This window comes from Salvelinus alpinus, chromosome 1, assembly GCF_045679555.1.
Source record: "Salvelinus alpinus chromosome 1, SLU_Salpinus.1, whole genome shotgun sequence".
NCBI lineage: Eukaryota > Metazoa > Chordata > Actinopteri > Salmoniformes > Salmonidae > Salvelinus > Salvelinus alpinus.
In genome coordinates this window covers 36,586,303-36,611,019 of record NC_092086.1, presented here as the reverse complement: position 1 = coordinate 36,611,019, position 24,717 = coordinate 36,586,303, and positions in this window count along the sequence as shown.

Genomic DNA, 24,717 nt, shown 5'->3' with positions numbered 1-24,717 from the left:
GTGGTAGTAGTGTATAGCCTAGTGTTGTTGTGATAGTAGTGTATAGCCTAGTGTTGTTGTGGTAGTAGTGTATAGCCTAGTGTTGTTGTGGTAGTAGTGTATAGCCTGGTGTGGTTGTGGTAGTAGTGTATAGCCTGGTGTGGTTGTGGTAGTAGTGTATAGCCTGGTGTGGTAGTAGTGTATAGCCTGGTGTGGTAGTAGTGTATAGTGTGGTTGTGGTAGTAGTGAATAGCCTGGTGTCGTTGTGGTAGTAGTGTATAGCCTGGTGTGGTAGTAGTGTATAGTCTGGTGTGGTAGTAGTGTATAGTCTGGTGTGGTAGTAGTGTATAGTCTGGTGTGGTAGTAGTGTATAGTCTGGTGTGGTTGTGGTAGTAGTGTATAGCCTGGTGTGGTTGTGGTAGTAGTGTATACTCTGGTGTGGTTGTGGTAGTAGTGTATAGTCTGGTGTGGTAGTAGTGAATAGCCTGGTGTGGTAGTAGTGTATAGCCTGGTGTGGTAGTAGTGTATAGCCTGGTGTGGTAGTAGTGTATAGCCTGGTGTGGTAGTAGTGTATAGCCTGGTGTGGTAGTAGTGTATAGCCTGGTGTGGTAGTAGTGTATAGCCTGGTGTGGTAGTAGTGTATAGCCTGGTGTGGTTGTGGTAGTAGTGTATAGCCTGGTGTGGTTATGGTAGTAGTGTATAGTCTGGTGTGGTTGTGGTAGTAGTGTATAGTCTGGTGTGGTAGTAGTGTATAGCCTGGTGTGGTAGTAGTGTATAGTCTGGTGTGGTAGTAGTGTATAGTCTGGTGTGGTAGTAGTGTATAGTCTGGTGTGGTAGTAGTGTATAGTCTGGTGTGGTAGTAGTGTATAGCCTGGTGTGGTAGTAGTGTATAGTCTGGTGTGGTTGTGGTAGTAGTGTATAGTCTGGTGTGGTTGTGGTAGTAGTGTATAGTCTGGTGTGGTAGTAGTGTATAGTCTGGTGTGGTAGTAGTGTATAGTCTGGTGTGGTAGTAGTGTATAGTCTGGTGTGGTAGTAGTGTATAGTCTGGTGTGGTAGTAGTGTATAGCCTGGTGTGGTAGTAGTGTATAGCCTGGTGTGGTTGTGGTAGTAGTGTATAGCCTGGTGTGGTTGTGGTAGTAGTGTATAGCCTGGTGTGGTTGTGGTAGTAGTGTATAGCCTGGTGTGGTTGTGGTAGTAGTGTATAGCCTGGTGTGGTAGTAGTGTATAGCCTGGTGTGGTTGTGGTAGTAGTGAATAGCCTGGTGTGGTTGTGGTAGTAGTGTATAGTCTGCTGTGGTAGTAGTGTATAGCCTGGTGTGGTTGTGGTAGTAGTGTATAGTGTGGTTGTGGTAGTAGTGTATAGCCTGGTGTGGTTGTGGTAGTAGTGAATAGCTCACGGACTCTTTAGTCTGGTGTGGTTGTGGTAGTAGTGAATAGCTCACGGTCTCTTTAGTCTGGTGTGGTTGTGGTAGTAGTGTATAGCCTGGTGTGGTTGTGGTAGTAGTGTATAGCCTGGTGTGGTAGTAGTGTATAGCCTGGTGTGGTAGTAGTGTATAGTGTGGTAGTAGTGTATAGCCTGGTGTGGTAGTAGTGTATAGCCTGGTGTGGTTGTATTGTATAGCTCACGGTTTAGGCTGTGGTTTATGAGCCTCGCGGTCAGCCCATTAAACGTGCTGCTCTTTTGTAAAGGTTGTCTGGTTCTTAAATGGTGTCGTCTTTTATGGATGTTTCTCTCTCCCCCTCCTCTCATGTACAGAAATATGCTGGATGGCCCTGGTTTGAATTCAATTCCCTAACACAAGCCTGAAAGGATACAGCAAATTAATGACTTCCTTTCACAGATACACACACACACACACACGCCTCGCTCCACACACACACACACACGCCTCGCTCCACACACACACACACACACGCCTCGCTCCACACACACACACACACGCCTCGCTCCACACACACACACACGCCTCGCTCCACACACACACACCTCGCTCCACGCACACACACCTCGCTCTACACACACACACACACACACACCTCGCTCTACACACACACACACACACACACACACACACACACACACACACACACACACACACACACACACACACACACACACACACACACACACACACACACACACACACACACACACACACACACACACACTCGCTCTACACACACACACACACACACACCTCGCTCCACACACACACACGCCTCGCTCCACACACACACCCACACACCTCGCTCCACACACACACCTCGCTCCACACACCACGTCCCGGTTAGCCCTGACGATATAGCGGCCGTAAATGTGGCTGCCTGCGTGAGCGGGTCCACAAATCACGGTGAGGGAGATGAGATGACCGTGTACCGTCGTCCCCAACGCCAGCGTCAGGAAGGGGCGCGGCAGAGGACACGCTGTCAATCTCCCGACAAGGAGTAAAAAAAAAAAAGGAGTGAAGCATTTCCTGTAACTATCTTTTCTGCATCATTGTACTGTTCTACAGGCTCGCTTTTCCACCCAGTCACTTTGCTGCTGTTTACCAATAACCCTGGTATGTTCTTGTTGCTCAGACACTAAAACGCTTATGTAACAGCCACGTACGGCTTCAACATCTCTCTGTATTACTTGATGTGTACAGTAGAGGCTCTGTTGATAGGGTAGCTCGTTTGGCTTTCATGGAGACTGGAGCTGTGTCTCTGAGCTAAGCTCCCAATCTAAATGTGATGCACAGAGAACTAACAGACAGACAGATCCTAACTATTGATCTTCTGAGACTTTCATGCTCTCTTTACTACTGTACCCTCGAATGCTTCTGTCTTTACGTGACACAGTCAGTCTCTCAGTCTGTGGTTGCTTTTATGGTCTGGCTGGTTATCTGTTCTTCAGTATCACACGGGGGATCTGAGGAGTGTGTGCAGTGGATGAGTGGAGCCGGGGGAAGGAAAGAATGGCGGACCTGATTAGCGTTCTGTGATCTCCCACCATGCTGTCTGAGGCGAGACCCCCCCCCCCCCCCCCCCGTGCTGCTAATGACTGCTAATTGTGGCACGGCAGGGGGAGAGATGCTATGAGGTGAATATTGCACCCTCACTGCCTGGTCTGGTGCTGCTGGGGACCCTGGAGCAACAAACTTCCATTCAATCAAGTCCATCGATCACTAAGTCCATTAATCAGTAAGGGTATTGACTCCTTCTCTATCCATTTTGGTTTATAGTCACTAGATCATCCCATCTACCACTCCCTCCTCTCTGTATCCAAACTGCTGAATTGCACCCTTGTTTTTTGGGCTCAAAGTTTGCCGTTGAAGAAGTATCCCTGGGAGATGCTCCTCTCAGTTCAGCTGAAATTTGGACATGTTTTGCGGTAGAAGGCTGATCTAAACAGTGCAGGGAAGGCCTGTTCCAAAGGAAGGCCTGTGTTCTATCTATTTCTGGAGGAGTTTTGATCTGAGTGAAGTGAGCTGCTAGTGTCTGGCACTTACCGAATTCTCTCTTATTTATCCTTTGACAGATGAGTTTCTCCATTTGTAAATCTACTCCTAATCTCTCTCAATCCCTCTTCCCCTCCGTTGTAGAAGCTCGCCTTCAACTTTCTCTCACTCTCAATCTCTTCCTCACCTCTTGTTCCTCACCTCTTGTTCCTCCCTCCTCTACTTTTCTTCCTCCTCCTCTCCTTTTCTTCCTCCCCCGCTCTCCTCTCCTTATTAGCCAAGTAGGAGAATGTTGTCTGACCAGTTGAACTAGACTGAGGTGAGCTTATCCATGATAGACAAGCAGGGATATATCCTCAATGTCCTATAGCTGCTCATTGTATGGATCCGAGCTGCCAACGGTTAAGCCACAGAATGAGAGAACAGGAGCCTAAACTAATGCATCGCAACGCCGCAGTTCTTCCCTGTAATAAGTTTCCTTGGCCTGGGCTCCGCTCCGTGTTTCATTTGGAATGGGATTTGTCAGAGGAGAGAAAGTAATGTTCATCTGAAGTGCCTGACCTGTTTCTTTGTCCTGAGCTAACTCTCCCGTATCGCTCCATCTCTCATTTCAGCAAGGAAATGTCCCTCTTGTTTCAAACCCAATTTTCCTAAAACTCCAGACGTCAGCAGGTAGCAGCAGGCCGCCTCTGCCTCTCCGCCCAGCCTAACACACTTTGTGTCCAATTAAACTCTCTCTCACCCTCCATCTTTCACTCTCTCTCGCTTCTTCCCTGCCTCCTTACTTCTCTCTGTCAGTCTATCACTCACTCTACCTTGTTAAACACAACCACACCAGTCCAATTAAAGGTTTATATGCATAACAGAAATAAAGAGCCTGGATTTACACTTTGTTTCCTCTTACTTATTCATTACCTTTCGCTCAATATCAAACTCCTCCCTCTCTCAAACTCCCCCTCCCTCCTTTCTTTCTTTCGTCCGCCTCTCTGTTCCTCCATCTTTGTCTCCCCCCCTCAATCCCTCCCTCTTTCTCCACTCTCTCTCGCTCCACTCTCTCTCCGTCCCTGTAGCAGATGGTGGCTGTCAGAGGTGGACAGGTAACAGACGACCCAGTATCCCTCCCAGGCATACAGGCTCTGCCCTGGCCAGTCCCCTTCCAACCTGCCCACCACCCTCTTCCACCTTTCTCCTCCCAACACCACCCCCTTCCACCTCAACCCCCCTGCAGCCTTCCTACTCCCACAACCAGCCCTCTCCAACCTTCCTCCTCCCACCACCAGCCCCCTCCAACCTTCCTCCTCCCACCACCAGCCCCTTCCAACCTTCCTCCTCCCACCACCAGCCCCCTCCAACCTTCCTCCTCCCACAACCAGCCCCCTCCAACCTTCCTCCTCCCACCACCAGCCCCTTCCAACCTTCCTCCTCCCACAACCAGCCCCCTCCAACCTTCCTACTTCCACCACCAGCCCCCTCCAACCTTCCTCCTCCCACCACCAGCCCCCTCCAACCTTCTCCAACCCCCTGCAACCCACCTCGTTCCCCTCGTCTCCAGTTCCTCCTCAGTCTCCTCCCCTCCCTCTCCTCTGGGTTGATATCTGGCGGGCCGTCTCTTCCCCCCCAGTGGCGCGGGCCTTCTGGACAGAGCAGATGGTGAGAGCGGACCGGGAGGAGACGTCCTCTAACCTGGGAGTCTGGCCAGCCCCGGCCCACGGCGAACGCCTGATGCCAGCCTAATGGACCTGGACAGGGCTTGAAGTGTGTGCGCGGGTGTGTGTGTGTTTACGTGGTGTGTGTTTTGTAATTTTCGGTTGTGTTGCTTGGTTGTTTATGTCTCTGCAGCTTCAAACTTCAAGATTTTTGTATAATATAAGTATTGTGTGTGTTTGGTGTGTATGCACGTGTGTGACTGATTCTTTTCATTTCTAATTGTGTAAATTCAGCTAAAAACATCACATTGTGAGGTCAAAGGTTGGGGGTCAGCAGACCAGGGTCAAATGGACACACTGTGGATGGAAACAGGGATGCTGCTGATGTGTGAATGTAAGGTTTGTAAGGAGCAGCAGTTCATATTCAGTTTCAACACTGAAGAAACCTTCCATGAACAGGCTTATCACAGGCTTAGAGTAGTCCAGGCTCACTGTTAAATCAGCATAACTCAGACTCACAGAGGCATGGGCTTGAAACTGTCCAAGCAGCACACACTCACAGCAAGCTCTCCAGAGGCTGAGGATTAGAACCCTTTACTAGCTGTGTGTGTTCACTCCATCTGACATGTACTGTATATTGAGCAAGCCATAGAGTTCAGAAGAAGAGCGTTTGCATGTGTAACGGATGTGAAATGGCTAGCTAGTTAGCGCGTATGCGCTAATAGCGTTTCAATCAGTTATGTCACTTGCTCTGAAACCTAGAAGTAGTGTTGCCCCTTGCTCTGCAAGGGCCGCGGCCTTTGTGGAGCGATGGGTAACGATGCTTCGTGGGCGACCGTTGTTGATGTGTGCAGAGGGTCCCTGGTTCGCGCCCGGGTCGGGGCGAGGGGACGGTTTAAAGTTATACTGTTACACATGTGACAGATAATGAATCCCTCTATTAGATGTACATCAGAGAGTGGATGATAACAGAGGTGTCTGATTAGATTAGCCTCTATCTGTGTGTGTGTGTTCACCTGCACCGTAGAGGGAGACGTTCTGTATGACAACAGTACAAGCAGAGAAACACTTTCCAGTCTGTTGCTGAAGTGTATTCATGGCTATTTCCCAAAATGTATTTTAAATGCATTAATAGCAGAAAGAGCAACTCACTGAGCTCAGCCTAGTTTCCCTCATTTGCCTAGCGAGTCCACACGGATTGTTCTCCCCTGACACAGTTCCTCTCCAATCCCTTCATGTTATTAAATATTAAAATCACTGCAATCACTCTGTTTAGCAAACTCTCAGGGGATCAGGCAGCCAACACTATTACAGCACTGATGATTGCAATGCTTTTTTTTTTTTTTTTTTTTTTAACGCTGTCGACGCGCTAACGGAACGGAGTCTAAATGCTGACCGTCGGTGTCCATATTGTGCTGGTTAGATGTTACATGTTCATTAACATGATTACCAACATATGTACATGTGTACATGCAGACATACACACACACAAATAAATACTTTCATGCACACACACAAGCATGCATACGCACACATACAGGCATGCAGATTCCAAAAGACTTCACACTCCCACACTTGTCCTCTTCTGATATTTTCTTCTCAGGTCTGCACCTGGCTATCCCAAACAAATGAGTCAGAGGAACATTTTGCACTGTCTCTTTTTTATAAATCATTTCATATTCCCTCATTTTATATTATTGTCGCCCGCAATGAAATTGGGGAGGGGACAGATATCTGACAGCACTGGCCTGATTTTGACGAAGACATGAGTGAATGATGCGTCTTGTATTAGATTTGGCATTTACACAATTACACTGATTGGCCAGATGGTGGCGCTATAACAAGAATGAAAATGCAAGCTTTGAAAGGTCACTCAACTCATCCCGTTTGACCTAAAGTCATGAGATTCGGTACGTAAGTCCCTCTCCTCACAAGGAACAAATTTGCCCCGGGATCCATAATGTCAACCATGATGGATTTTCCGCCTTTTACCATTTTGTGAAAAACACTTAAAACGCAACTCTTCTGGCACCGAATGACCAATCTGCACGGAACTTGATATCTCTCTCAACCAATATTTATCAGATAGTACCTAAAACAACATGGCTGCTGCTGACCAATAAACATTCACGTGGGCGTGGTCTGGCACATAAATGCATATAAATATGTCAAGGATATTCGTATTGTAGCACAATTTGGTACACATGTTGCAAACACTGTCAAGACTCAACATATGCAAGAACATTCATATCGACCACACAGTGGTGCTATAACGAGCACCTGTTTATACTGCGCCTTCAGAAAGCATTCACATCCCTTGACTTATTCCACATTTCGTTGTGTTACAACCTGCATTTAAAATTGATTAAACATGTTTTTAGAAATGTTTGCAAATGTATTAAATTAAATACAAATATCTAATTTACATAAGTATTCACACCCCTGAGTCAATACTTTGTAGAAGCACTTTTAGCAGCGATTAAAGCTGTGAGTCTTTCTGGGTAAATCTCTAAGAGCTTTCCACATCTGGATTGTGCAACATTTGTTCTTTTCAAAATGATTCAAGCTCTGTCAAGTCTGTTGTTGATCATTGCTTGTAACCATTTCCAGGTCTTGCAATAGATTTTCAAGTAGATTTAAGTCAAAACTGTAAATCAGCCACTCGGGAACATTCACTGTCTTCTTGGTAAGCAACTCCAGTCCAGTGTAGATTTGGTCTTGTGTTTTAGGTTATTGTTCTCCTGAAAGGTGAATTCATCTCCCAGTGTCAGGTGGAATGCAGCCTGAACCAGGTTTTCCTCTAGGATTTTGCCTGTGCTTAGCTCCATTCCGTTTCTTTTTTATCCTGAAAAACTCCCCAGTCCTTAATGATTACGAGCATACCCATAACATGATGCAGCCACCACTATGCTTTAAAATATGGAGGGTGGTACTCAGTAACATGTTTTGGATTTGCCAACAACATAACACTTTGTATTAAGGACAAAAAGTGAATTGCTTTACCACAATTTTTGCGGTATTACTTTAGTGCCTTGTTGCAAACAGGATGCATGTTTTGGAATATTTTTTTTCTGTACAGTCTTACTTCTTTTCACTCTGTCAATTAGGTTAATATTGTGGAGTAACTACAATGTTGTTGATCCATCCTCAGTTTTCTCTTATCACAGCCTGGGGCTTCTGAGTGGTGCAGCGGTCTAAGGCACCGCATCTCAGTGCTAGAGGAGTCACTACAGACCCTGGTTTGATTCCAGGCTGTATCACAACCGGCCGTGATTGGGTGTCCCATAGGGCGGCGTACAATTGGCCCAGCGTCGTCCGGGTTTGGCCGGGGTAGGATGTCATTGTAAATAAGAATTTGTTCTTAACTGACTTGCCTAGTTAAATAAAGGTTAAATGAAAATAAATAAACAGCCATTAAACTCTGTAATTGTTTTATAGTCACCATTGGCCTTATGGTGAAATCCCTGAGTGGTTTCCTTCCTCTCCGGCAACTGAGTTAGGAGGGATGCCTGTATCTTTGTAGTGACTGGGTGTATTGATACACCATCCAAAGTGTAATTAATAACTTCACCATGCTCAAAGGGATATTCAATGTCTGCTTTTTTATTTTCACCCATCTATCAATCGGTGCTCTTCTTTGCGAGGCATTGGAAAACCTCAGTGGTCTTTGTTGTTGAATCTGGGTTTGAAATGTACTGCTCGACTGATGGACCTTACAGATAATTGTCTGTGCGGTACAGAGATGAGGTAGTCATAAAAAAATCATGTTAAAGGGATACTTCGGGATTTTGGAAATGGGTTCATCTGACTCTGGGGAAGTAGATAAAGGGCCACATTGTCAAAATCTCAAAGTATCCCTTTAAAAACGATTATTGCACACAGTGAGTCCATACAACTTATTATGTGACTTATGTGACTTTTTACTCCTGAACTTATTTTACAATACCTGGGTGAATGATGCGTCTTGCCATAGAGATCCATTAGTTACAAAATCACACTGATTGGCCCAAGGGAGGTGCTGCATCATTCGTGGGGGACGATATGTTTACTGTTGCCTTGTTTATAATTTCTGTCCGTTTTGAGGAGGCTCCAATTCTGGTTCCTGGCAGGTTGTCTCATCTCATTTACTGTTACTTGCTGTTTTCTAATAAGCGCTGTTGTAATTCTGTGTGTTATTAATGCCGGAGCGCACTGCACCCTGGGAGCCCTGGCTAGGCTGAGGCGAGGGCGTGCATCTGACACCCCGTGCCACCCGCCTTAGACCAACCCCTGTCCAGAGAGGGGGCTTGCTCGCCCAGGAGGTGACACTAATGGGAGATTTTAACCACGTCTCTTCCCCTTCCTCTCTTTTTCTCTCCCTCTTTCCCTCCCTCGTTCTCTCTCCCTCCTGCTGATCTGTGAATATGAGCTCAAAGCAAACACAGGCAGCTCTCATTAAGGGACTAGTGCTGGTATTAAATTTGCTGTTATTAGAGAGGCCTCCTTTTAATTTCACTGGCACAGCAAACCACACACACCCACGAAGACTGCATTACATTTAGATGCTCTGTGTGTGCGCGAGCATGTGTGTGCGCGAGCGTGTGTGTGTGTGTGCGTTTGCGCGTACTTGCGTTGGTGGGTGTGTGTCACGCCCTGACCTTAAAGATCCTTTTTATGTCTCTATTTTGGTTGGTCAGGGCGTGAGTTGGGGTGGGCATTCTATGTTTTGTGTTCTATGTTTTCTATTTCTGTGTGTTTGGCCGGGTGTGGTTCTCAATCAGAGGCAGCTGTCTATCGTTGTCTCTGATTGAGAACCATACTTAGGTAGCCTTTTCCCACCTGTGTTTTGTGGGTAGTTGTTTTCTGTCTTTGTGTCTGTTCCAGACAGGACTGTTTCGCTTTCGTTCTCCTGTTTGTTGTTTTTGTTCGATTTGTTTTTTTGGATTAAATCATGAACACTTTAAACGCTGCACCTTGGTCCACTCTTCCTTCAGCCCACGAGAAGCGTTACAGTGTGTGTACCTCAGAGGGGTGATGGGGGTGGTAATGGCAGCATCCATTATGGAGTGGGTTCTACTGTGTTCAGGTGTCAGCCCCTCTGAAAGTGATAGCCTGTAATAAGGCTGGGCAGAGGTTGGGTTTTGATGTGGGGTTCTCCGGCTGTGTATTTGGCTCTGGCTCACTGGGCCTCAGACAGATAGGATGTCATTTTTCACATTACTGCTCACACCCCCCCTGCCTGACACAACCAAGACGAACAAGATCCATACTCATGCACCATGACAAAGACTCTGTCCCACAAAATCAATGGCAATTATTTGATCCGAGTCTATTTCCACTATACAGAATGTACAGAATGTGTGTGTGTGTGTGTCAGTCTCTCAACAAGTGAGTTGACATAGAAATTCTTGCATATGGTACATTTGTCAAGCAGCGACTAGAGATCCCTCAAGGACATTTAATCACCTTCATCTGGATCCAGCTCCAGCCGCCTGTGCTGTGCCTCTGTCATTGGGCATTCAGAACACGCCACGCTGAGTGACAGGGAGGAGGTAAAGTGACTGTGACAGGGGAACTGGCATCACGCTCTGTGACAGACGACCTCGCCATGATATCACCATGACAGGTGCATAAGAAGATGACTGAATGGGGAGACTGCGTGACAATACTAGAATATAATGGTGTTTTCTCTTGCTGAGCCAAAGGGGTCTGTTAGGGGGTCTACTAGAAGATTCTGTTTTCTACCGTGACCATTTGGTGTTCTGTTGGAACAGGTGGTTAAGAGGCGACGCTGAGAACAAACCACAGGTGTTCGGTTCGCCTGTGATGACAAAGTGCCGGCACAACTTTCACACAAACAAACATGATACATGAAACATGACATACTATAGTGGGACTTTCTAGGACCATGTTTTCTTCTTGTTGGTGTGTTTGCGATTCACCAAGGCAGGCAGCCATTCATCCCGGCCCTTCTGTCTGTCTGTCTGTCTGTGGGAGCTGTAAAGCACCACGGTGTGTTCAGCTGTGACTGAGACTCATTAAAGGGGGAGAGCGTCCGTCGTGTCGGCCGGCTGTCCTGCGGTTGACTTACAGGGGGACTGGGGGGGCTCAGAGCTTCTCCTAACTGAACCCAACCTGCCGCTCCTCCATCACCCAGCTGGGGCTGGTCTCCTGTGATTCACTATGCCCCCCTGCCGCCATGCATCACACACCAGCCCCACTCTCCAACCTGCCTCCCCTGCCTCTTAGCAGACAGACCTTTTATCAAGCACCTCCAGGGCATAGCTTAGTGATGGATGCTTATCAAGGAGGACATTGTTGTGGATCTCTGCAGTGTCCTCTGTCATGTTGTAATTGTCCTTCAAGTCCCATACTGCCTCTTTAGTAATTGTCAGCCATCTACTGCATGTTTACTGCTGTGGCATTGCGACTTGAGATGTTTGAGTGGACTTATGTGCACCTCTCAATCTCTCCCTGTCCATCCATATTGATGTCTTATTTCTTTATATGCATATTTCCATCCATCCATTGGTGTAGTGTGGTGTGAGAAATGCCTGGTTGATGTGTTATTTCCCTAGAAGAGCCAGAGCTGTATTGTGTTCTGTGCTCTCAGCAGCAGACAGCAGTCCTGGAAGGCCAACAGGACCACACTGCTGCTGGGCTCTCTGTCGGCCTGTGTCAGATCTCCACTGATGTGTTCAGCCGTTCAGACACACTGGCTCAATATCTGCCTCCATCCTCATCCCCACCCTCTATTACTTCTCTCTCGTTCTCTCTCTTTCTTCCTCTCTCTTTCCCTCTCTCTCACTCCACCTCTCTATCTCATCTCTTGTCCTCCCGTCTCTCCTATCCTCTCCTGTCTTTCCCCATGGGGGAGATTACCCCTACTCCACGGGCCATTCCAGATATTTAATTTCCAAATCCCTGTAGGTAACCACCCCCTCCTCTCACTTTCTCTCCATCCCTCTCTTTCTCTCTTCATTGTGGTAAGAGACAAGCACAACGGAGGAAACCAAACACAATGGGGGCTGTTGATATATTAGAGGAGGTGGCATCTGTGAGGCTGGGGTCACCGTGGTGCTCAAATGAGAAAGGACATCGCTCATTTCCAACCTCAAATTGCCTTGCTCTCATCTCTGACCTTCTCTAAACAGCCTCACTCAAGCAATCCCCCAGCTTTTCCTTGACACGCAAGTACCAAGCTAGATCGCATGCACACGTGCACACATTCACTCACACCCACACATGTGCATTAAACACACACACACACCCTTACCATACACATTTGACATGATATGTACCCTTTCTACAGAGAAAGAAATTATACCAAAAAATATACATAATAATAATTCCCCTTTAATTGCGCATCTAACGAGAGAGGAATCTGTTGGTCTAGCGACGTTTCTGCTGTTAGGACAACTGCTGCAGCATGTCATGGCACAGTTTGTAAAACAATGGCCACTCAATTTATACAAATAATCAAATAATATGTACTGACCAAAAATATAAACGCACCATGTAAAGTGTTGGTCCCATGTTTCATGAGATGAAATAAAAGGTCCCAGAAATGTTCCATACTCACAAAAAGATAATTTCTCTCAAATTGTGTGCACAAATTTGTTTACATCCCTGTTCCAGTTCCCGCCAAAATATCCAGCAACTTTGCACAGCCATTGAATAGGAGTGAGACAACATTCCACAGGCCACAATCAACAGCCTGATCAACTCTATGTGAAGGAGATGTGTTGTGCTTTTTTTTTGATGATATCTAAATTATATATATATCTAGATTAGGGCCTAATGAATTTATTTCAATTGACTGATTTCCTTATTTGTATTTATTATGGATCCCCATTAGCTGCTGCCAAGGCAGCAGCTACTCTTCCTGGGGTCCGGCAGAATTAAGGCAGTTATACAATTTAAAAAACATTACAGTACATTCATTACAGAATTCACAACACACTGTGTGCCCTCAGTCCCCTACTCCACTACCACATATCTACAACACACTGTGTGCCCTCAGGCCCATACTCCACTACCACATATCTACAACACAAAATACATGTGTACATGTGTATAGTGCGTATGTTATCATGTGTGTCTATGCATGTGTCTGTGCCTATGTTTGTGTTACTGCACAGTCCCCGTTGTTCTATAAGGTTAATTTTTTCCCCCTGCTTTTTAAATCTGATTCTACTGCTTTGCATCTGTTACCTGATGTGGAATAGAGTTCCATGTAGTCATGGCTCTATGTAGTACTGTGCGCCTCCCATAGTCTGTTCTGGGGACTGTGAAGAGACCTCTGGTGGCATGTCTTGTGGGGTATACATGGGTGTCCGAGCTGTGTGCTAGTATTTTAAACAGACAGCTCGGTACCTTCAGCTTGTCAACACCTCTTACGAAAACAAGTTATGAGGATGTCAATCTCTCTTCCACTTTGAGCCATGAGAGATTGACATGCGTGTCATTAATATTAGCTCCGTGTACTTTTAAGGGCCAGCCGTGCTGCCTTGTTCTGAGCCAACTGCAATTTTCCCAAGTCTCTCTTTGTTGCACCTGACTAGGTGCGTCAAAACCAGGGCCTGTAGGACCTGCCTTGTTGATAGTGTTGTTAAGAAGGTAGAAACCAGGGCCTGTAGGACCTGCCTTGTTGATAGTGTTGTTAAGAAGGTAGAAATTAGGGCCTGTAGGACCTGCCTTGTTGATAGTGTTGTTAAGAAGGTAGAAACCAGGGCCTGTAGGACCTGCCTTGTTGATAGTGTTGTTAAGAAGGCAGAGCAGTGCTTTATTATGGACACTTCTCCTCATCTAAGCTACTGTTGTGTCAGTATCGTTTAACCATGACAGTTTACAATCCAGGGTTACTCCAAGCAGTTTAGTCACCTCAACGTGCTCAATTTCCACATTATTCATTCTGAAATGTAGTTGAGGTTTAGGGTTTAGTGAAAGATTTGTCCCAAATACGATGCTTTTAGTTTTGGAAATATTTAGAACTAACTTATTCATTGCTACCCATTCCGAAACTAACTGCATCTCTTTGTTAAGTGTTGCAGTCATTTCAGTCGCTGTAGTAGGTTGACGTGTGTTGAGTTATCCGCATACATAGACACGCTGCCTTACTCAAAGCCAGTGACTTTGAGTAACTCAGTAAAATCTTTGAAATTGTTGCGTGTTGCATTTATATTTTTGTTCAGTGTAGTTCTGTCAGGTAACCTACTTTGTAGTTAACATTTCATTGAGTATATTTTTGTGGAAGACTTTGTCTACCCACAAGACGGTTATCATGAGCATCACTAACTTGCTACATACAGAGTGATAAGCAAACTCGTACCCCAAATGTATAGGCAGATGTTGTGTTTGGCCTTCTAAGCCAATAGAGGCTAACCAGGGGTGGGATAATTCAATGTGGCTTTGATTGGATAGTAGTTGGGAGCTTTATGTTTTTCACAGTTTGCGATGGAACAAATAAAAAAATGCAAACACTTTCAGAATTGCTTGGCGAGCTACTGGTAGTTCGGGATCTACCTGTTGGAGAACCCTGGTGTAAACTAACTACGTAAAAATACTTTGAAGTACTACTTAAGACGTTTTTGTAGGTATCTGTACTTCACTGAGAAATGCCAATTTTTTTACAACTTTTACTTTCACTACATTCCTGAAGAAAATATTTACTTTTTACTCCCATATATTTTTCCTGACACCCAAAAGTACTCCTTACATTTGGAATGTTTAGCAGGAGAGGAGAAAGAGAACATGATCTTGTAGACTCACTAAACACTATTGCTTTGTTTGTCTAGTGTTGGAGTGCGTCCCTGGCTATCCGTAAATAAATAAGTAAAATGTGGCCGTGTGGTTTGCTTAATATAAGGAATTTTAAATGATTTTTACTTTTGATACTTTTGACTTTTATTCAAGTAGTTTGTTACAGGGTGACTTTTCATTGAGTCATTTTCTATTAAGGTATCTTTACTTTTACTCAAGTATGACAATTGGGTACTTTTGCCACCACTGCACTTTCCCCATGAGTGTGTATGGTCCAGAATGTTATATTTGTCATTTCACCACTAGATGAGCAGACGAGCCATAGTGTAGATTAGCCCCGCTACCTTCTGTCAGTGATGCAGCCCTGTTCAGATAACATCATCACGTTTTAATGCAGACATAAACACAGCACTGTGTTCTAATTGGCCAGAGATATGACAACATTAAAGGGTGTCAGCACAGGGAACAGCGTTTTAATTCTGGGTTAATGATGATGTTTATTTCCCCCGGTACTCGTTCCTAAGAGCTATGGCTTTATGCCAGTGGTGGCTAGCTGTAGCTGTGTGGTCTCTATGGGGAGAATGCTGAGTTCTCTCTCAAGGTAGTTTAGCTAAGAATCTCTCCTTCCCTCTGTAAGTTCTTTATCAGGAAGTAGCAGCACATTAACCTCAGAGTGGATTAGAGCGTGTAACAGAGCCGGGCTGCCGGGACGCAGTGTGACTGGGATCCTCTGGGCTCAGATTAGAGCCGACCTCTGACCTCTGTGTAAGTCACTGATAGTGAACTGTGCTTCCTCAACCTCCTCTCTCTCCACTCCCCGGTCGTCTGAGGCTGCTGTGTGGTTCTGGAGTAAATCCATACAGCAGGGCCAGGGTAGTACTGCTGCTCTGATAGAAACCACACAGATGTATCTGGCCTCACAGACAACAACCCCTAATCACAGTAGAAGTGATCTGAATACCTGTGGAGAAAAGACAGAACACCATGAGCAGAGATGAAATGAAAAAATAGCTTTCTGTTAAGGACACAATTTACTGTACAGGAATGAAAGGCAGTCTATTTCTGACACTGAGGAACAACTTAAATGTCACATTATAAATTGCCAATAACTGTAATATTGTGCTGACATAAAGGTTAAAGGGTATAGACGGACGAGTTTCTGCAGATATTTCTGTAATGAATTTCTGTGTTGTGAGAGCGATATAAATACATTAAGAAAGAAAGGTCAAAAGAAAGAAAGAAGGAGCAAAAAAACAGTGAAAGAAAAGGTGAATGAGGGAGGGAGGGGGTTAGCATATTCTACTTCAATGACTGTGATCTTCTTGTAACTGCCGTGTGCATATGTTGGTGATGACGAGACAGGGATTAGCATGGAGAGGAGTGCTGATGAGGAGATGAGTGAGGTGATAGATTTATATCCTGCCATGACAGCCCAGGGAGAGATTAATTTCCTCTTTACGACTGTTTAAAAAGACGCTTGCGCCATGAGAGACCGACTGAGAGAGAGACCGACTGAGAGAGAGACCGACAGAGAGAGACTGATTACTGCCAGGCTATGCCACAGAGTTGGTACTCGACTATTCCTGTGTGTGTGTGTGTGTGTGTGTGTGTGTGTGTGTGTGTGTGTGTGTGTGTGTGTGTGTGTGTGTGTGTGGAGGAACTGTGATTGATTGCGTTTCAGAGTGCTTGTGCCGTTTGAGAGAGAAAGAGAGTGTGTGTGAGAGAGAGAGAGTTAGAACCAGTGGGCTGTTTGTGTGGTATGGCTTTTGGGACTTTCGTTTGATTAAGTGAGAGTGCTGTCGCTGTGACGAATGAGAGCGATGATTTTATACCCTTTTATGCAATATTAAACTGAAGAAGAAAATGATGACATTTTTAGATCTCTTAAATGTCCCTTGTCTTGTTGAATCTGGAGGAACTAGAAAGGACTGGGACATTGCTCTAGGCCTAATCAGAAACTGCTTTAAAGTAATTGGAGAGAATTTCTTCATTTTTTAAATTCCCTATTTTCTTCAAATTAAGAAATATTTAATTTCATTATCACCATAATATCTCCTTTACATTTACAGTTTTTTATCATCAAAATAGGGTTCAGAAATCTTCTTGCTGTTCAAAGTCACACACACACACACACACTTACTGATTGTATCATTATTCTGCTAGAGCCTATAGGTGAAGACCAACAGGTGGTAATACAGTCACTCTACAGTAAAGACGTACAGTAATATGACCACTGATTGGTCTTTCCTGTCTCCTCTACCTTCCTCCAATGAACATGTGAGTGTCAGTATAGCTGACAGTGAAGAGGCTCTCCATCATGACACTGCAGTGATCCCCTGGGGTGATGACGCTGCTCAAATGTCAAGCTAAATGAGCAGGCCAACGTGCTTCTCTGCATGTTGTTCTATCTGCCCCTGTTTATTACTGTAATGTTGTCACCCCCTGCTCTCTCTGCCAATAGCCCCGTTGTCCTCCAGCCCCCACCCCGCCCACCACACCCTGTGGCTCTCTCAGACGACCAGGGGTCAGTTGCTCATTTATAGGTGTAATTAAAGCCTTGTTAATTATTTAGTCACCTCCGGGGCAGAGTCCATCTCTGCCCCCTGAGTTTGATCAGTATCTGACTGCATGTTTAAGAGAAGGCCCTGAGCTAAACGTCTCTCTCTTACTCTCTCTTTCTCTCTCTCGCTCTCTTTCTCCCCCTTGTTCTGAGCTAAACGGCTCTCTCTCTCGCTCTTTCTCTCTCTCTCTATCGCTCTCTCTCTATCACTCTCTCTCTCTTTCTTTATCGCTGTCTCTCTCAATTCAACATGGTAAACATACATTGCCAAAGCAAGTGAAGTAGATAATAAACAAAAGTGAAATAAACAGTTCGCATTTTTTTTACAGGACATGACACTAACAAAAGTTTCAAAAGAATAAAAACATTTCAAATATCATATTATGTGCAAATAGTTAAAGTACAAAAGGGAAAATAAATAAACATAAATATGGGTTGTATTTACAATGGTGTTTGTTCTTCACTAGTTACCCTTTTCTTGTGGCAACAGGTCACAAATCTTGCTGCTGTGATGGCACACTGTGATATTTCACCTAAAAGATATGGGAGTTATTCAAAATTGGGTTTATTTTCGAATTCTTTGTAGGTCTGTGTAATCTGAGGAAAATATATGTCTCTAATATGGTCATACATTTGGCAGGAGGTTAGGAAGTGCAGCTCAGTTTGCACCTAATTTTGTGGGCAGTGTGCACATAGCCTGTCTTCCCTTGAGAGCCAGGTCTGCCTACGATGGCAAGTTTGGGAATCACTTGCTTTTAGGTGGTTATAGAATTTAATGGCTCTTTTCTGGATTTTGACCATTAGTGGGTATCGGCCTAATTCTGCTCTGCATGCATGCATGTTGTGTTTTACATTTGTACAAAGAGGATATTTTTGCAGAATTCTGCATGCGGAGTCTCAATTTGGTGTTTGTCCGATTTAGTGAATTCTTGGTTGGTGAGCGGACCCCAGACCTTACAACCATAAAGGGCAATGGGTTCTATAACTGATTCAGCCAGATCCTAATTGGTATGTTGAATTTTATGTTCCCTTTGATGGCATAGAAGGCACTTCTTGCCTTGCCTCTCAGAAGTTACCTGTGGTGCTGATGTTTAGGCCAAGGTATGTATAGTTTTTTGTGTGCTCTCGGGTAACGCTGTCTAGATGGAATTTGTATTTGTGGTCCTGGCAAATGGATATTTTTTGCCACACCATTATTCTTACTGAGATTTACTGAGGGCCCAGGTCTGACAGAATCTGTGCAGAAGATCTAGGTGCTGCTGTAGGCCCTCCTTGTTTGGGGACAGAAGCACCAGATCTTCAGCAAACAGTAGACATTTAACTTCAGATTCCAGTAGTGTGAGGCCAGGTGCTGCAGATTGTTCTAGTGCCCTCGCAAATTCGTTGATATATATGTTGAAGACGGTGGGGCTTAAGCTGCATCCCTGTCTCACCCCCCGGCCCTGTGGAAAGAAATGTATGTTGTACATTTGTTGTTTGTGTACATGGATTTTATAATGTCGTATGTTTTTTCCCTAACACCACTTTCCATCAATTTGTATAGCAGGCCTTCAGAAGCTTTTTAGAAATCAACAAAGCATGAGAAGCCTTTGCCTTTGTTTTGGTTTGTTTGCTTGTCATTTAGGGTGTGCAGGGTGGACACGTGGTCTTTTGTATGGTAATTTGGTAAAAAGCCAATTTGACATTTGCTCAGTACATTGTTTTTGCATGAGGAAATGTACAAGTCTGCTGTTAATGATGATGCAGTGGATATTCCCAAGGTTGCTGTTGACGCATATCCCACGGTAGTAATTGGAGTCAAATTTGTCTTTGATCCCGTAAAACTCCTGCTGGAACTGCTTGAGGATGCCCTGCACCATTACTGTCCCAGACTTTTACACGTTGACAGAGGTTGTTTCAATTTCCTCAATGTCCAATTTGTAAGTCGCTCTGGATAAGAGCGTCTGCTAAATGACTTAAATGTAAATGTAAATGTCTAGTATTCTGAGTTTCCACCCTGGGACAATACCCTCTTGACATAGGGGTAGTGTGCTCTTATATCACTGTGCCATGCCAGGGGATTCGTCTGTGTGGATAATTAAGTTGCTTATGTTCCCCTCAGCAAATATTGTCTCTGGATTGTCCTTGAGGAGCTTTTTATGTTGTTCTTATTCCGTGCAGTGTTATTTTTTATAGCCATGGGGTACTGTATGGTAATGACCTCTGCATAGGGAAAGGCCATGGGTGCTTCAAAGGCCTCTGCATTTGGTGGGGGGGGGGGGGGGGGGGTGAAACTCAATTCAATTCTATTCTCCTGCCATTGTTAGGCCTAGGAGTTTTCACACCTCTTACTTCACACTTCAGTGCTAATTGAAGTTGCAGCCAGGTCAGTTCTGTTCTAGCAGCTTGGTAGATTAGTAGCCTTATTTATTAAGCTTTATATAACAAGATTGTCTTTTACTTTTTTACTTCAGAAGTGGGTTCAGACTGAACATTACTTACTCAGTTATGTGTTGGGTGGTATTTCCAGGTTCCGCTGTGTTTTCTGTAGGTTTTAGTTTGTTAGTTTTTTCTTCGTAGTAATGGTCCATTCAGGTAATTTTGTCCAAAATTATGGCTATAGGTATGGAATTTGGATTTGGATTGAAGGTTTTGATGTTGAGGTTAATATCCTGTATTCGTCCCTATGAATAAATGTAAGTTTATCTAAATGTATCCAACTCTAATTCTATCTTTTTGCAGAAGAACTCAGAAGCCCATGAGCTCACTACCTCTATCTCTCTCTCTTCCCCAGCTATCCAGGCTGTGAATCAATTCTCTCTGTGTCGCTCTCTATCTCTCTCTTCCCCAGCTATCCAGGCTGTGAATCAATTCTCTCTGTGTCGCTCTCTATCTCTCTCTTCCCCAGCTATCCAGGCTGTGAATCAATTCTCTCTGTGTCGCTCTCTATCTCTCTCTCTTCCCCAGCTATCCAGGCTGTGAATCAATTCTCTCTGTGTCGCTCTCTATCTCTCTCTCTTCCCCAGCTATCCAGGCTGTGAATCAATTCTCTCTGTGTCGCTCTCTATCTCTCTCTCTTCCCCAGCTATCCAGGCTGTGAATCAATTCTCTCTGTGTCGCTCTCTATCTCTCTCTCTTCCCCAGCTATCCAGGCTGTGAATCAATTCTCTCTGTGTCGCTCTCTATCTCTCTCTCTTCCCCAGCTTTCCAGGCTGTGAATCAATTCTCTCTGTGTCGCTCTCTATCTCTCTCTTCCCCAGCTATCCAGGCTGTGAATCAATTCTCTCTGTGTCGCTCTCTATCTCTCTCTTCCCCAGCTTTCCAGGCTGTGAATCAATTCTCTCTGTGTCGCTCTCTATCTCTCTCTTCCCCAGCTTTCCAGGCTGTGAATCTATTCTCTCTCTCTCTCTCTCTCTCTCTCTCTCTCTCTCTCTCTCTCTCTCTCTCTCTCTCTCTATGGACCACACTAACATGATATCTGTCTACTCAGCTCTTTCCTCTGTTCTGGTTTGGTTCTACTTCTTATATGGTATTGGTGATTGTTTTATCTGATCCATCTTTGCCGTCATCTTTGTCTTCTTATGTTATGTGTAATTATGTGTAGTCTGTCAGTCTGTCTCCTTGGTGAAGTTAAACCTCTGATGGATATAGCTTTTATACCTGGTCTTTTCCACAGTTATCTCATTTAGTGAAGTCAGCAATGTGACCGTGGTGCATCCCAGTATCTTCTCAGAGACATAGAAGAGAATAGCAGTAGTATAGTATTGCAGCCCTGGCCTGGCCTGCTAACCCCCTGACGGCATCTCTCCTCTCTGCTCCCCATGAGGGGGAAATTAAACTAATACCTATAAATGGCCCACCGATGTGTCACCGGCTGGGATGACCAGGTCGATTAAATCAATTCCAGGCCCATCAATTAGACTGGTGATTTGTGTTGGACAGAAATCACTTTGTGTTGGACAGAAATCCCCCTGGAACAGCCACTTGAACAGTCCCCCTCTTCTATCCCATAAACCCCGGAGGGCTCAGAGACTCATTGATTGGTTGAGCTGCCCACCCCTCAGACTGATCGATAACCGCCTTGCTCTCTCCCAGCGCTGTGGGAGGGGGAGCAGGGTGGGGCTGGAGGGGGAAGTGAGGGGAGATCTTGGGGAGCACGGAGACTGATTAGCCCGTTCCCATGGGAACTGCTCTCTAGGTGCCTGATACAGACTCCTCATAGGGAGAGATACTGTAGTCCACCTCTGTATTGGTTTCACACGTTGGTACTGGGGCTTTTAACTTCCCGCTAAAAGTCACTGGTAAAGACCAGTCAGGGAATAGAACTTCTGGAAACTGTCTTAGTTGGCAGTGTTGGACAGAAAACATGGCTTTGTGGCTATCTGGGCTGTCTGGCATTTGTTTTCTGCCTTTCTGCGAGAACTCTTAAATGGTATGTTGCCAAAGTAATGCATTTCTTTTGATTGAAAAATTCTTTTGGAGAGAGTGCGCTGAAAGCCTATTGATTTCCATTAAAGTGTAATCAAACTTTTCATGATGTTAGATGCGCGTGGGTATTTCTTCATTGTGAAAAACTCTTTGATTTGTGTTTTTGAAGTGGCTTACACCACGACTCTACTCCAAAATATTTAGTCCTGAATCGTTTGAGTGATCACCCTCTGCTATAGAGTGCTGTGATCCATGAATCTCCTTCCAATATTGGCTGCTAATGGTCTAAACCATGAATTACTAAAATATTGACGGAGTATCGTTGAAACAATGAAAACGACCAAAGTTGCGACCTGTATGGTGTGAATTATCAATCTCTATACCAGTATCCCTGAGTTGTCTGAAATATGAATCTCCCCTCAATATCAGCCCTGAAACACTTCAACCATGAATCTCTCTTCTATTAGACCTGCACTCTCTGTCTGCTCCATGGCCACGTCTCCTCCCAGGAGTTATAGGGAGAGAGGGAGGAGGAGGTGGAGAGGAGGAGGGGCTCTCGAACACAGAGTTACAGATGCTCTGTGTTTTTGGCAGAGTGACATGAGGGATGGTTATGTCTGTAAGGCCCTGCACTCCTGTTCCGGCCTAGCGGACCCGACCGATCCGGTGGCTGTGTCTGTGTGGTGGCGGAGCAGGACCCATAAAGAGAGTGGTGAGCCCCATGTTCAGGCCATAAAACTGAATTAAAATATGAAATCTGTCAGGCTCTGTCCTCGTAAATAAAGTAATATATTACTCCATCCATAAAAGTGAAAAAAGGTCTAGAGGTTTAACGAGTGGGAGAGGAGCGGGCCTATTTCAGCTCTGATTGCCAACCCCCCCCCGGCCCCCTCTCTCCATCACCCAACCCCTGTAGATGGAGCTAATTTTTCAGAGCAGAGCGGGAGAGGGAGTAAGATAGAAGGTTGAGGGAAACATGCACTGATGGTCATGGTATGCAGGTACAGGATAAGGAAGGTGGGCTTGTTCCAGTGGTTCAGCACCGTAGCAGAGGTTTGCAGTATAGTAGAAGTGGAACACTGTAAGTTGGCCAGGATCTGGTTTACCCAGGCAGTGTCCTACTATTAGCTCCCCCAGCACCCTCTCCCTCCAGCCCCCCCAGCCCAGCCCCTTGCGCCCTTCAGTCCAGTCCAGTGGTCCCAGTAGTGAGCACAGTGATTAGCATTAGCAGGCGGTGGGTATGTTGGGCATGGTCCTCCACCTGCTCCTGTCCTGGGCAGCTGCTGCTGCTGCCCGCTCTGCTAATTGGCTGGCAGGTGGCCGTTCTCTCCGGGAGAGGAGGACATCAAGTTTCCTGGTGTTCTAGACCAGAGATGTAAGTGTTGCTCAAGAATTCAGGCACTGCAGATGTGCAAACACACACACACACACACACACACACACACACACACACACACACACACACACACACACACACACACACACACACACACACACACACACACACACACACACACACACACACACGTTGTCACAGCCTCTCTCTCTCTCAGTATGGTGGCTAGAATAATGTTGGTGCCAGCATGGTGCCTGCCTCACCAGTCTGAGAGATAGATGGTATTCTGCAGAGGCTGGCACAGCTCCTCCTTATGTTTCCTTTACAATCCCAGGCAATGTCTGTGTATTCTCTGCTCTCCTCCTTTCACGTCTCCCCTCTGCAATTTTCTCATCCTCTTCTGTCCTCTCCTCTGTTCTCTCCTCTGTTCTCTTATCACTTCCGCTATTTCCCTCTTTTTTTGCTTCGTTCTTTTTTCACACTGTGTTACATCTCCCTTTTCCTCTCCTCTCTTCTCCTCTCCTCTCCTGCGCCAGTGTTAATGAGGATGTGTGGGGGAGCTGGTTGTCGGCTGAGTAAGCTCAGTATCAGATGATTAATTGCTGGAGGTGGGCATGGCGGCCCAGGGACAGTCTGGCGCGGGGACACAAGGTTGCAGCACGGTATACCCTCCTTTTTCTCTCACCCGCTTTCTGTCTCCCTCAGCGACTTGCTCTCTATCTCTCTTTGTCTCTGTCTCGTTTACCCTCTCTCGTTCTCTCTCCACTCCCTCTCTTCTCCTTGTTGTTGACGTGTTGTGGAGCAGACTCCCCTGTCTGCTGTCTGACCTACACATGTACTGTAGCCAGTGAGAGCTGGGCTGGGGCCTGTGTTGTGTGGGATTGTGTTCTTGCACATGTGTGTGCAGCTGTTAATTAAGATAAAAGGCCTCAGGAAGGTGAGCAGACCCACAACAGCTGTTCATCAACGTAATGCTAATTGCACGGGGGTCTACAGTAGATGTGTTTATCTGTGTGTGTTCTGTTCTGAGTGGTCAGAATGGGTCCGGCTTTTGGCTGTGGTGGGTCAGCAGTCAGCTGACCTTGGCTCTCAGTGGCTGGAAGGTTGAAGCCTTGCCCCTGATTGGTCAGAAGTTACCAGGGCTTGGCTCCAATTAGCCAGAGAGCAGTGGATACTGTATGTGATTGGTCCGAAGGCAGCAGGGCTCTGTTCTCCCTGTACCCAGCGATCGTGGCATCAGCAGGAGCAGGCGGTCACTGGACTCTGCCTCTAAATTTAGATTAAGGGAGGGAGAGCTGGGTACATTTTGTAATTAATAGCAGTGACCTGGAGGGGCCAGCATATTACCAGAGCCTGAACAGAGCGGGAGCCCTGTCTGGCCCACACACACACACTGCCTGGGGGAACTGAGACCTCATCTATTTCTCAGGGTCTGTTTTTATTTACCGCTTGTTTGACTTCATTTTCCAACCAGAAGCTTTGTTTCTGCTCCGACTATGGAGTCTGTTTCACTGCTCCTAACTTACCACTACTGTTGGCAATAAAGGAGCCATATTGGGAGTAAAGTCATGATGCTGCTCTGTGAGGAGCTCTCTGTTTGTCCATATTG